The sequence below is a fragment of the Grus americana genome, chromosome 1 (assembly GCF_028858705.1).
Source record: "Grus americana isolate bGruAme1 chromosome 1, bGruAme1.mat, whole genome shotgun sequence".
NCBI classification, from domain to species: Eukaryota; Metazoa; Chordata; class Aves; order Gruiformes; family Gruidae; genus Grus; species Grus americana.
Window position 1 is genome coordinate 13,252,953 of NC_072852.1, and position 12,244 is coordinate 13,265,196.

Genomic DNA, 12,244 nt, shown 5'->3' on the forward strand with positions numbered 1-12,244 from the left:
ATATACCTATGATGAAAAAGTGATTGCAAAACACGCTCCCAAATATTTGAAATGTGTAAATGTCAGCAAGGAAGAGAGGTTATTTAGGATGTTGTGAGCAGTATTAGTAGAATAGCCAGATTAAATTTAAAAAGGAAGGATTTAATCTAGCTCTCCAGGTTAATTTCTGACAGCAAAACTCTTCAGACTGTAGAATGTTTTTGAAAAGAAGCAGCAGATAATTTCTCAGTTAGGAAATTGAAAGTAAACTAAAGCACAGACTGAGAAAATAATTTTGGGGAATTATTATTCCAAGTGTCTCTGGATCTAGCTTTAAGAACAAAATTAATCTTCTCCTTCTGTAATTTTGATAAAAAATGTTAATTTGTATTTGTTTATTTTACAAGACTCATCTTAGTATCACATGGTGACTAAGTATTGTTCACTTACATTTTATACAAGTTTTGAATAGCTTTCAATTAGTGTTATGAATTAAAATCCTTATTTTAAACTAAAATGTAAAATCCCAGCAGAAACTAACATCTGGCTACAAATAACAGAAATGTGCTTTTCATAGGCACTGACCTGCCCCTGTGTCTCTTGCTTGTACATTAGCTGCAATTTGTTCTCCTTTACTTAAACATTTCAGTTGTACTTGATGTTTTAAGTTTTCTTTCAATATTTAGTGTAGAGCTTCTGAAGGATATTGGATGTATAGACAAGAACATCAAAGGGCTCTGTTTACCTACCAGATATCCAAGACCACCCTCACTATTTCAACCACTGCCAACAGAGCATGTGGCTAGGAAGACTATCGTTTCTAGTTGTCTTTGCTGGGGATGGTAATAAAACTATTGTCCCAAAAAGATTTTGTGATGCTGACACAAAGGGTGGGAGTCAGTTCAGTGCTAAGGCACTTGTCTAGACTAGAGTCTGATGTCCCACTGCTGTCAGTTAATGAGACCCAGTTAATTAGCCAAGGGGAGCCTGGGGAGGGATTCAGCAGATCAGCCACTAGATGTCAACTTCAGGCTGAAGCGAATCATTCCCTCATCACCGCAGACAGCGTCAGGCCAGAGAAATTCAGTTGCTTAAACAAAGGAGTTTAGTATCATTTGGAAAAACATAGACTGTCTTTGCACAAGCAGGTAGTATGGTAATATAGGAGCAGATCTTAAAGAGAAATGCATGTATGCTCTGGTCCCAGTGCCTACACTGCATACATCCTGCAGGTGATACTCTAGTCCTGAAAATTCAACCCACTTTGGTGGGAAAAGGACATCTCCTGTGCTAGTTTCATCAGAAAGGCGTACAGTTTGTGCTCCGAGACAGCTTCACATGCACAACGATGCACGGTAAAGAGGAACAATGAGGGGCTGCACCAAATGTGCACTTCTGATCCAAACTGAAATGCTAATGTATATACAGACCCTGTCTATCTCACTGGACTTTCAGCTGCTGTTCCAGAAGGGCACGTCTCCTGTAGGTCATGTTTCAAATCTTCCAGCCCTGTGTGAATGTCCAAAGTATCTTACTGAGCCCAAAGCTGCAGAGGGAACTTGCGCTTGGTCAACTGGATTGTAGTCCTGATCTCCACTGTATATTCTGGGAGTTTATACATTAAAGGTAGACACCTAAGTTCAGATGTTGTTATCAATTCCCCAATCCCACCCAGTGAAATGGATTGAAGTTATAATATTCAGTATCAGCCTCTGTTATTGTTAACAATGAACTTTCTATTGCAGAAATGTAATCTTTTTTTTTTTCTCCATTTCTGACTGCTCTAGTTTCACATACTTCATTTTTCATTTATATTCATGTTTGAGTAATGCAATATTTATACATTTGGTCTTGGCATCCAGTGAATGCTAATGATAGTTAGATGTTCTCTCAGTCCCAGAAGAACCAGCAAAGACTTTTGTTAATTACACATTGCTTATCACATAAAATCTCAGACAAGTATTTGGCTGTGTGTCAAATGTCTCTAGCTCACAATTGTAGAATTAAACTATGGAAGTTTGGGAGTGCTGTATTTTCTGCTTTATTGTAGACCAATGTTTCCAGTTTCTATAATTGGTAACCTTGTGGTCTTTGTTTTACCCAGCATGTAGTAGCCGGACTCTGGAGTGAACTTTGCTAGGTAGTCATGGCTGGAGTTTGAGAGGGTTTCCTGTACTCAAATTATAGTATTATTTTGTTCTTTAGACAGGTGTTCTCACAAACAACAGTGAAACACAGGTTGATGTAAAAGTTGCAGTGAAGACCACATCTACTGTTAGCATCCCCAGTATGGTATGTTGTTCCCACAGCAATATGAGGAAGAAATGGTCTTCATCACCTATACTTACACCAATGATGCATATAGCTGTACAAGATGAAGCATCTTATAAAAGGTGACACTAATCTGTAACTATAAATGCTGAAAAGATAGTGTGAATGCTAAATGACAAAAGCAGACTGATAACACTCCATCCAAACAATTACAATTGTCCCAGCCTTCTTCAGAGCATTGGATCCAAATGGTCACTCCATTCTACAGTCCATTAACTCACTGCTGCTCTTCCCCCCAACTCTTGGTGGTATTGAAGGTATAACCTGTGCTTCTCGTAATCTTGTTTATATTATAGTTATCAGATCAAACTGCTGGTAAAAATGAAGTTTAAGAATATTTTGCACACAGCCTGACACAATAAAGTATCTCCTTAAATGACTCACTGAAAATAATATGAATAATTCCAAATGCTGGTGAATCTGAGTCATCTGATCCACTAGTTTATAAATAGTACAGATACCTTTGCTTGCTTTCATGCTGTCTCTAGCCATTACAGTTCATTAAGATCAGATGCATGTTGCTTTTCTCTGCTATTTGGATTATTCAAGCCATTAAGAAGACACAGGAGTGAGAGAGAAAATCATGAGAGTTTTTGTGTCAATATTGTTGCTAGGGAAACCACTTTCTTTTTATTTCAGTGCACGGGATGCAAGTGTCCCTTTGAGTCTGACTTGCAGAAAGACAACCTCAGAGGAAGGTATCAGGGCTGAAAAACAGAATTAATGAAATCCTAAACTTCTACTATAAATAGAAAAAGAGTTATATACACAATGCCTTAAAAGCAGCCTGAATGACCTGTGATTTTAATAATTATTTTTTTATTTTTTTTAAATCTGACTAGAATTTTGAAGGGAATGTTGAAGACAACAGATATGAGAGACTTGTGGGTGTCTCCAAACACGTCTTACATAATCTCCCATGCCTTTTTCTGTACATGCATCATTGTGGTGCATCATCATTTAAGCAGAATGGAGAAGATCTGGAAGGAATGACAAGGAATATTTCGCTCTCTCCAGAACTGTCCTCCAGGGTCCTCCTCTGCTCACAGCTACCTGTACAACCTTACTTGTACCCTTGCATGCCTGGAAGGGTTTTCTGACTTAATCTAATCAGTGTTCAACCATTCTGTCTTTTAAAACCCTTTATAAACCACATTTCTTTTAAGAAAACCTTTGTATGTATTTTGTGAAGAGCAATAATAATTAATTTAGAAATGAAAACCAGAACAAACGCAAATCCAGTCTAAAGCTATGAAGTCTATATAACACATGAGAGATTTCACCACTGGATTGAGAATTAAACCGTACATAAAAAGAAGCTGAAACAACATCAGTCAAGTCATTCTAAAAGTTAAGATTTTTCTTCATTCTTTAAGGGGAGGAAACATTGACAGCAAAGAACCACCGCAGGAAAGCAGCCTGAATGGTGTTATAACTTTCGGAGCAATACTTCCAAGTTACAACATCCCTCCACCTCTCACGATGAGGAATCAGAATATTCAGTCAGTGGCTGGATAAAGAATGTGTAAAGCGCTCTTTTCAAATTACAATACTTGTTAGATTATGATTTCTTCTTTCTCAACAGAATTTATCTTAAATATATACTTTTCTTTCTTTTGGGGGATTTGACTAGAAAAGGATGACTCGAGATTGATTTTATACCTTAATTATACTTAATGTAGACTCAGGAAAGCACCAGAATTGCAGTTCCAAAAAAACCCAACCTAACTCTGTACTGGTAGGGGCTGAACTAGATAATACTATGGGTTTTTTCTGTCTTTCATTTGTGATGCTCTAGTCATTAAAGCACCTGGAAGATGAATGGTACTAAATAAATAATAAGTTTTGAGCAATCCTTTGGAACACTAAAAAGCATAAAACTTTTTAGAATGAGTGAGGACTTCAATTATTCCTAAAGAAAACCGAATAGCTTCCTAACATCAAAGCTTGCTGTCTTCACATGGGTTTTATCTCCTTCTTACATTTCGTCTTTCCGTTGCCCACTCAAAATAAACATGAGAAGTGGAAGCTAGTTTTTCGTGAACAAGTATCAGAATCAGGTTGCAGTCTGAGACAAATTTTCATGCTAAGTCTTTTTCAGTCATTTTGTAAAAAAATATTTTTTCAGCTACATTTATTAATGTGTCACTGACACAGCATGTTCTCAGCATAATCTATGAAGGTGTCTTCATTAACAAGTCACATCAAACAGATACAAACTGTACATCAGCATAGCTTGCAGCAGGTCAAGAGAATTGAAAGTCTGATTCCAATTTTTCTTCCACTACACCACATACTATAGCTATAATCAAATGTGCGAGTATTTTATGGCCTGTATGGGTATAAAACTAGATGAGTGAAAATTGGTTGGATATAATTTATTATATAATTTAGAAATATATAAACATTTATATAACTATTGTTATATTTTATTAAAATATTTATTTAAAGGAATCATAGATGATAAACAGCTAACTATTTTGGTAGCCTAACTAGGAGCTAAAATACTTAGGGAGTTTTGGTAATGTGGAATGTTAATGAAAGCCTTGATAAGAATATACTTTTTGCTTAAGTACTTGAAAAGAGATTATTAAAGTGAGTGTAAAGAATTATATTTACATCAGTTAAAAGTCAGATTCATTGGAATTTGACTTTGTGTTTGCTTGGTCAAGGTGAGAGTGTTTCAGAGGTCCATGATGCATTTGATATGTTGTGTATCATTTATTCTTCAATTACAAAACTGTAGATTGTCGTGGTTTAACCCCAGCCAGCAACTAAGCACCACACAGCCACTCGCTCACTCCCCCCTGGGGGAATGGGGGAGAGAGTCGGAAAACTCATAGGCTGAGATAAAGACAGGTTAACAGGTAGAGCAAAAGCCACGCACACAAGCAAAGTAAAACAAGGAATTCATTCCCCACTTCCCATGGGCAGGCAGGTGTTCAGCCATCTCCAGGAAAGCAGGGCTCCATCACGTGTAACGGTGACTTGGGAAGACAAACGCCATCACTCTGAACGCCACTGCCCCCCCAGTCCCTCCTCTTCCCCAAGCCTCTTATAAACTGAGCATGACGTCATATGGTATGGAATATCCCTTGGGTCCGTTGGGGTCAGCTGTCCCGGCTGTGTCCCCTCCCAACTCCTTGTGCACCCCCAGCCTCGTCGCTGGTGGGGTGGTGTGAGAGGCAGCAAAGGCCTTGGCTCTGTGTCAGCACTGCTCAGCAATAGCTAAAACAGCCCTGTGTTACCAGCACTGTTTCCAGCACAAATCCAAACCACAGCCCCATACTAGCTACTGTGAAGAAAATTCACTCTATCCCAGCCAAAACCAGCTCAAGAGGTAGCTAATATCATCTCATGTGTCATTTTTGCTCCAGTAGTTTGTCATGCAGTTGTTGTCAATAACAGGATGGAGTCCATGCTTTTATATATACATATATATATATATACACACACACACACACATCATTGTTTTCTAAGGTTTTGACATAGGTCTTCCTGTTATGTAAACTTTTGTACATCCAACCCTCTGAAAGTTTCTCAGTAGTAATGACTTATTCGGAAGCAAAATATTTCAAAAAAGTATTTGTTTGTCTGTGTTAGCTTGTCGCTGTTAAGCTTGCTTCGTTTTATTCTCACAGTTCCTTCTGTGCAACGCAGCCCCACTGACATCTTTCTTATGCATCAGTAGGTATAAAATAGTATATAGAAATTGTGGTTTTCTGTAGAAACTGATAGGCAAAGGCCATAACTTTCAGTGTGATTTTAGCATGTGTTTAACTGTATCATACACTACACAGTCTGAGAAACCAAAATCCAGACATCTGTAAACAGATGTTTTATTGAGTGGAGAAGTGGGTGCCAAATGACAGATGATTGTTTCAGAGACACTTGCATTGGATGATTTAAGTAAATGATAATAGGTTGTAAACATAAAGATTTTTTTTTTATGAAGGAACAATTAGTCTGGGGCACATTTATACAGAACATGATTTTTTTTCTCATAATTGGTGGCAGTTAAAAGTTATAAGAGCATAGCAAACCACATTAACTGAATGTGAGCTACTGCTCTGGTGTTAGGACAAAGAGATAATATGATCATAGAGGGGAGGATTAGGCCAGTAGGTCCTCAGAGGTGACATTGCCTTTGTGTATGAAGCTGCTTGAAGCTCTCCTGGCTGTCTCTGTCCAGTTGTGGTGCATGCAGTTCAGGCAAGAAGATGACAAGTTGGAGAAGAGTTCATGAGAACTATTAAAGGACTGGAAAACATGATATATGTGGGATACTCAGACATGAATCTGTCTGGCTTAGCAAAATAAATCTGAAGGGGTGACTTTGTCACACTTTGCAAGTACTTCTCTGGTGTTTGTAGAAAGAAATATCATAATAGATAGCTCTTCAGTCTCACAGCCAAAGTATAACATGACCCCCTGGCTGTAACTTAAACCTGTTCAGATTAGATATAAAGCACATGTTTTTAGCAATGGAGGCAATTAATGAGATACCCAGGATTACCATGTATTCAATTTTTAAAACTAAGATTAGATTTTTTCCCTAAAAGGTAGGCAACAGTTCAAATGGCAGTTAATTCAGGGAAGTTCACAGAAGGATGTGTCCACAAAGGTACCATGCTATTTTACAGTCTGAGAACGTGGGTATGATCCCCTCTTACCAATTAGTAAGATTCCTGTAGGGAAGAAGAGAGGTGGCTTGTTTCAGGTTGCACTAGCTCCTGCAGAACCCTGCTGTGTTGGTACATCCCCAACAACGGTGCTAAATGCCAACAGCCTGGACTAGGTCAGAGCTGGAGCCATCCCGTGGCAGGACTCCTTTTGCTCTCCAAGTGCAGGTCAGAAGCAGTGACTTGCCAGGTGCAGCGCTGTTACGTAGCATCACGAGTGAATCTATTTCTGGCATCCTCCGTGTTCACAGCAGATGGGGACATCTAATAGTTTTGGCATCCCCAGCGTACTGCCGCCGGTGCGACACTATAGGGCAGGCAGTTTTGCGCATGAAGAGCTACCCTGAGTACAGTTAGGGGCTGGAATGGTTAATGGGCACTGCCAGAAGGCACTGTGGGAGGTGCAGGCATGTCCCGTGCTGGCAGAGCCAGCTTTTGGGGGCACTGCTGCGTGCCAGGAGCCTGCGCAGGTGTGTTTACACCCAGGTCTGATGCAGGCGCTCTGCGCGGCTATCGCACGGCACGTGGCCCATGTGCACGTGAGATTTTGGCTGCTTAGGAACTGCATAATAGGGCTGTCCCAGAAGGACACGCCGTCTGTTTAGCCTATAAATGTAAAACGTCCATTTAAAATCCACATAGTACCTCCCAAAGAACATTGGAGCACTCTGTGCTTTTATAATGCCAGAGGTATTTGGCATCGTCAGTGCAGCACCTTCCCAACGCAGCAGCAGGGCCAGAGGTTTCTGATGGACTGTGGCTGTGCGATGCATTGACCTCGTCAGTGTAAAGCTCCCTCTGGTTTTCTTCCTGTCCTTCCTGCCCTGTTCCACTCTGCAGAGAACATCATCAGCCAGGAAACTGCTTCATTTGCAGTAAACTTAAATTAATACCACTGTTTTTAAAAATAAAGATTCGCAGTGTGTAGAGAAAACAACTGTAAGTGGGCAAAACAGTTCTTTAAATATGTGCCTCTTAATCTCAAGTATCTTCTTTTATAGTACATTTGCTAAGAAGCTGTAATCCAAGTTAGAAAAACAAAATATCGGGATGCAAGTGTGTGAAATCTTAGGGATGGATTTACTAAAACAATTTGCATCTGACTCCTTTTCTGTTCCTTGAAAAATGTTCTCAGTTCCACAATTTTTATTTAAATTAAAATGTAATCAGCTGAATGACAAATACCTTCTAGCTCTCCTCACAGAAAACAGTTCTGCATGCTAACTTTTCAGTTTCATCTAATGAAATGTTACGTCTGGAGAGGTAAGAAAAAGGAAAATAACGTGGCTATTAGTGTGTTTAACCTGCTATTCGGTTGGTGACTGGCATCTACATTGGTAGTAGATAAGTTAGACTTAGCTCAAAAGCTTCCATGAAGAAAGTTCTTAAGCAAAAATGTAAATGCAAGGAAAAATATTTTTAAAAGAATATCTTCATTTTTCCTAAAAAATACAGTCAAGTGATTAATCAATTTATAAAACATGTTGCTTGGGTGAGAAAAACATCTTCAAATAAAATCTCTGAATGGATTTTGTCCAAGTGTTTCTAACCAATGTTTAAGCAGTTAATTCTGTTTTAAAGCTTTCTCTCCCATAAATAGTCTCGCTGTTTAGTGAACAGACAGACTGACACATGGGTGGTCAAGTTACCTGTCCCAAACCTCATTCCAAGTTACGGGAATTACTAGCAAAATCAAACAGTCTGGATTTTTTCTTTCACATTTACCCAGTACGACTTTTACATCCACTTACTACCATTCAGGTTTCTGGATTTCCAGTTATTCATTTCTGCAATGCAACCAGTGTACATCATTCTTAGTTTTACAGTCATCTGAAAGGCATTTAGTTCTGCATTTAGAAAGCTTTTTTCAGTACTAACCTGAAATGTCTGTATTTAATCCAGGCTTGAAAGAAACTGAAGGAGGTTTAGAGGTAGAACATGAAAGAGTTGGATGGTAAGGTAATGCTAGAGCCAAAAAAGAACTAATGGGTTAAAAGACATTTGCATCCTTTATTGCACAGTGTTTGAGTTGAATTCATTACATCAGTATGACAGCTGGATTTCACTCCTTTGTTGGGGCATTGACAGACATCCTGCCCCGCACCAGCAGCCCTGGTGAAGAACTGGCCACCTTGGCTGCTCACTGTCGCTTTCTCCCATCCCTCTCTTTTCCGTAGTTCCCACTTATTTGCCAGCAGGGCAGTTTGTACTTGACAACCCTCTGGTCTGCTTCAGAAAAATCAGCTAGAAGCACTTGTGTGAATCATCAGTAAGGATGATGTTCCAGTAACAGGGCGACAATGAGGGATGGGGGTCAGGTACAACTTCCACTAGCCTTGGATTTTGTTCCAGACTTGCAATGCTGCTGCAGCCCAAGAGCTATTTTGGGAACTTTACACAAAAATAGGTCTTGCTCAGCAAGGTTAGTGAATATAGTGACAATGACATCTGTAAAAGCAGTAAATTTACTTCTTCTGGACAGAAACTGTGCATAGAAATTCAGCATTTCCAAAGAAAACACAAAAACTTTGTAGTAGGGAGGCACTGACGAAGTATATGCTAACACAGCACTTTAACTAGTGCTAACACAGCAGCGACTTTTAGGATCATTCTGAATGACACTTTTAATGTGGGACGTTCAGCTTAAAAATCAGAACTGACAGTAGCTCTGTAAGGCCTTCCTTGCAGCCTGCTCAGTAATCATTGATCTTGCTTTCTGTCTGAGGATCTCATTCTTGTGCATTCTCCGTGCCTATGTCACCTTTGATCTTCCGACACTGGGAACCATTAATAGCAGGGCTTACATCGTTGACTGATTTCAGAGCAGTAACTACACGTTCCTTTGATTTACTATAAATTTTAGTTAGAATGTATGTATGTAGTAGTATGTAGTGCCCTAGCAAGGTCAATGTCTGCATCACATTGTCATTATACTGATGCTTGTAGTAGCTTCAACCTGACAAATCTCTAATTCTGTAAACTTTGCTGTTTAGACATACTGGTTCAAGTTCAGCTGTAACAACTGACCACGATACCATCAAAGCTCTTTAGAGCTGAGCAGAATTTGGCACTCTTCATAATAAATAATTAATTTTGCAGTTTTGAACTGCCATAATTGTGTTTTGTACAAACAAGTTGGACCAAGTGTTAGCTGACCATAAGTATGAACAGGGAATATACTGTTTTTAGAAATAAGGAACTCAGCTTTGTTGTCATTTATAGGATTAAAGACATTGATTTCAGCAATACTGTTGTGGATCCAGATCAAGGTAAGAGAGTTCCTTGCTGTGTTTTGTCTTAGGAAGAGATTGTTGGTATTACCCAAATAAATTGTTCTTCAAGGGCCTCTGCATATTTCCACATGGTGACCAAGTTAGGAACGAGCTACGAAGCAATTTCAAAACTCTCTCTCATATGGGTGCATAAGAAATCTTGCTTAAGCATGACATTACTACCATACATGTGCCTATAACATATGTATATATACATGTGCACACATCTGACTGCATGAGTTGCCATTCTTTCTGATGTGGAGATGATATAGGTTGCTCTACAAATTATTTCTATCTTCTCTGTGAGTTATTATTTTCTGTAGGGGACTACACATCATGCTTTTGCATGCATAATTTGCCCACAAATTGTCCTGTGTCCTGTGGGTCTCAGAACCTGCAGCAGCATGGTACTTCAGAGCCGGTGAGAGTATAAAGATCAGCCTTTGCACCCTGAAGCTCTAATACGTGAAGTAACTGGGTAACTGCAGCCTCATCACTGCCCTCTGTCATGAAATGTAGGATCTTCTTTGCCTTTTATCCAGAATCATGGGTACGAATTAAAAGCAGTAACTTTATAGACAACTCCTATTATGCTTTGGCGGGTACATCCTTTCTTGTCCCATCACTGTTTGTCTGACACCTTTATCTTAGTGATGACTCAAGACAATCCTCTGGCACTAATAGTTGTAACTGCACATGCCCAGCACATACAGATGCCCAGCAGTTAAAAGGACAAAATTAAGAAATATTGCTAGGAATTGAACTGGTGAGAATCCAACCTCCTCTGTAATAATGCAACCCAACTTTTAAGAGGAAAAAGTGGCAGTGGCCTTTTGGAAGTTCATAAAATTTTTCCAGTCTAGGCAAGAATGATGAGGAAAAAGTTTCCTGCCTTTCCAGTGTGGTCGTGTGTTCCTAGCTCTTTCTCCCCACCCCACACTTTTTTTGCTACTTCTGTTTGTTCCTGTTCTGATTTCTCCAGGTTCAAATCAGAACCCCTTTGCTTTGAAGCTCAGGTCGGCAGTAGGCAAGGCACTGGGCATTACCGTTGCTAAGAGCAGCCCGTCCTCTCCCAGTTGCATGCTTGTGCATTGACAGGGTCAGAGCGTGATTGAAGGGTGAGAGATGCACAAAAGCAGAGAAGGCTTGAAATTAAATAGTCTTTGAAGCTTTTTCTTAACTAGTCTCACTCTGGCACAGACCCCTGCCTTAGGGGGATGATCTAGTGGAATAGCAATGACCTAAAGCTACTGCTCTGCCCACTCAAGCATACAAGGAGGAGAATTTATCTCAAAAATGACCATATGAGAATATCTGGACTGCAAATACATGTCTGTAAAAGGTGCACTTTAACATTAAAAGAATGAGAACTTTATTTTTTTTATTTTTTTTTTCCTGAATAAAACTGGTTTTTTTTTTCTGAAATACTGAATGCTACACAGAGACAAACAAAAAAAAAAAAAAAGGAAAAATGCTGGTGGGTGAGACCTTTATCTCTTCTCTCATTTATTACTAGTGCCAATGGAGTAGCTGTCCTAATTAAAAAGAACTTGCCCTTTCAAACAGAGAAGCTGGATTCTGATCCAAATGGCCTTGTAGAAAAGAAATTGCTGAATGAAGTCATTACTGTAATTAACATTTATGCTCCTAATGTTAACAATGTACTTTTAAAAGGAACCAGTACCATAGATATTCCTCCTTAAATCATCTAATGGTCTGGTGTGGGTACTGATTTTAATTGCCCTTCGGTTATCAATTTAGACAGATCTACTAGGGACCATTGCATTGTAAATCAGATATCTCAAGAAAGTCATTAATGAGCTAATGAACGATAGATGTTTGCGGTGATGAAGGCACGGCTGATAATGCTTATTTAGCCAAGTGGTGCACTGAAGTGTTCTGTGTTGTGTATGGAAAGAAGTGACCATTCACCAGTAAGTAGGTAATAATGGTTTTATCTTCCGCTTCCTAGGATTAGCC

General features: G+C 39.3%; 1 protein-coding gene across 6 annotated transcripts in view; it reads left to right on the forward strand.

The window, feature by feature from the left end:
• Positions 1 to 12,244, forward strand: part of MAGI2 (membrane associated guanylate kinase, WW and PDZ domain containing 2) — a 776,571-nt gene that overhangs the window by 483,217 nt on the left and 281,110 nt on the right. The gene's annotated exons all lie outside the window — the stretch shown is intronic.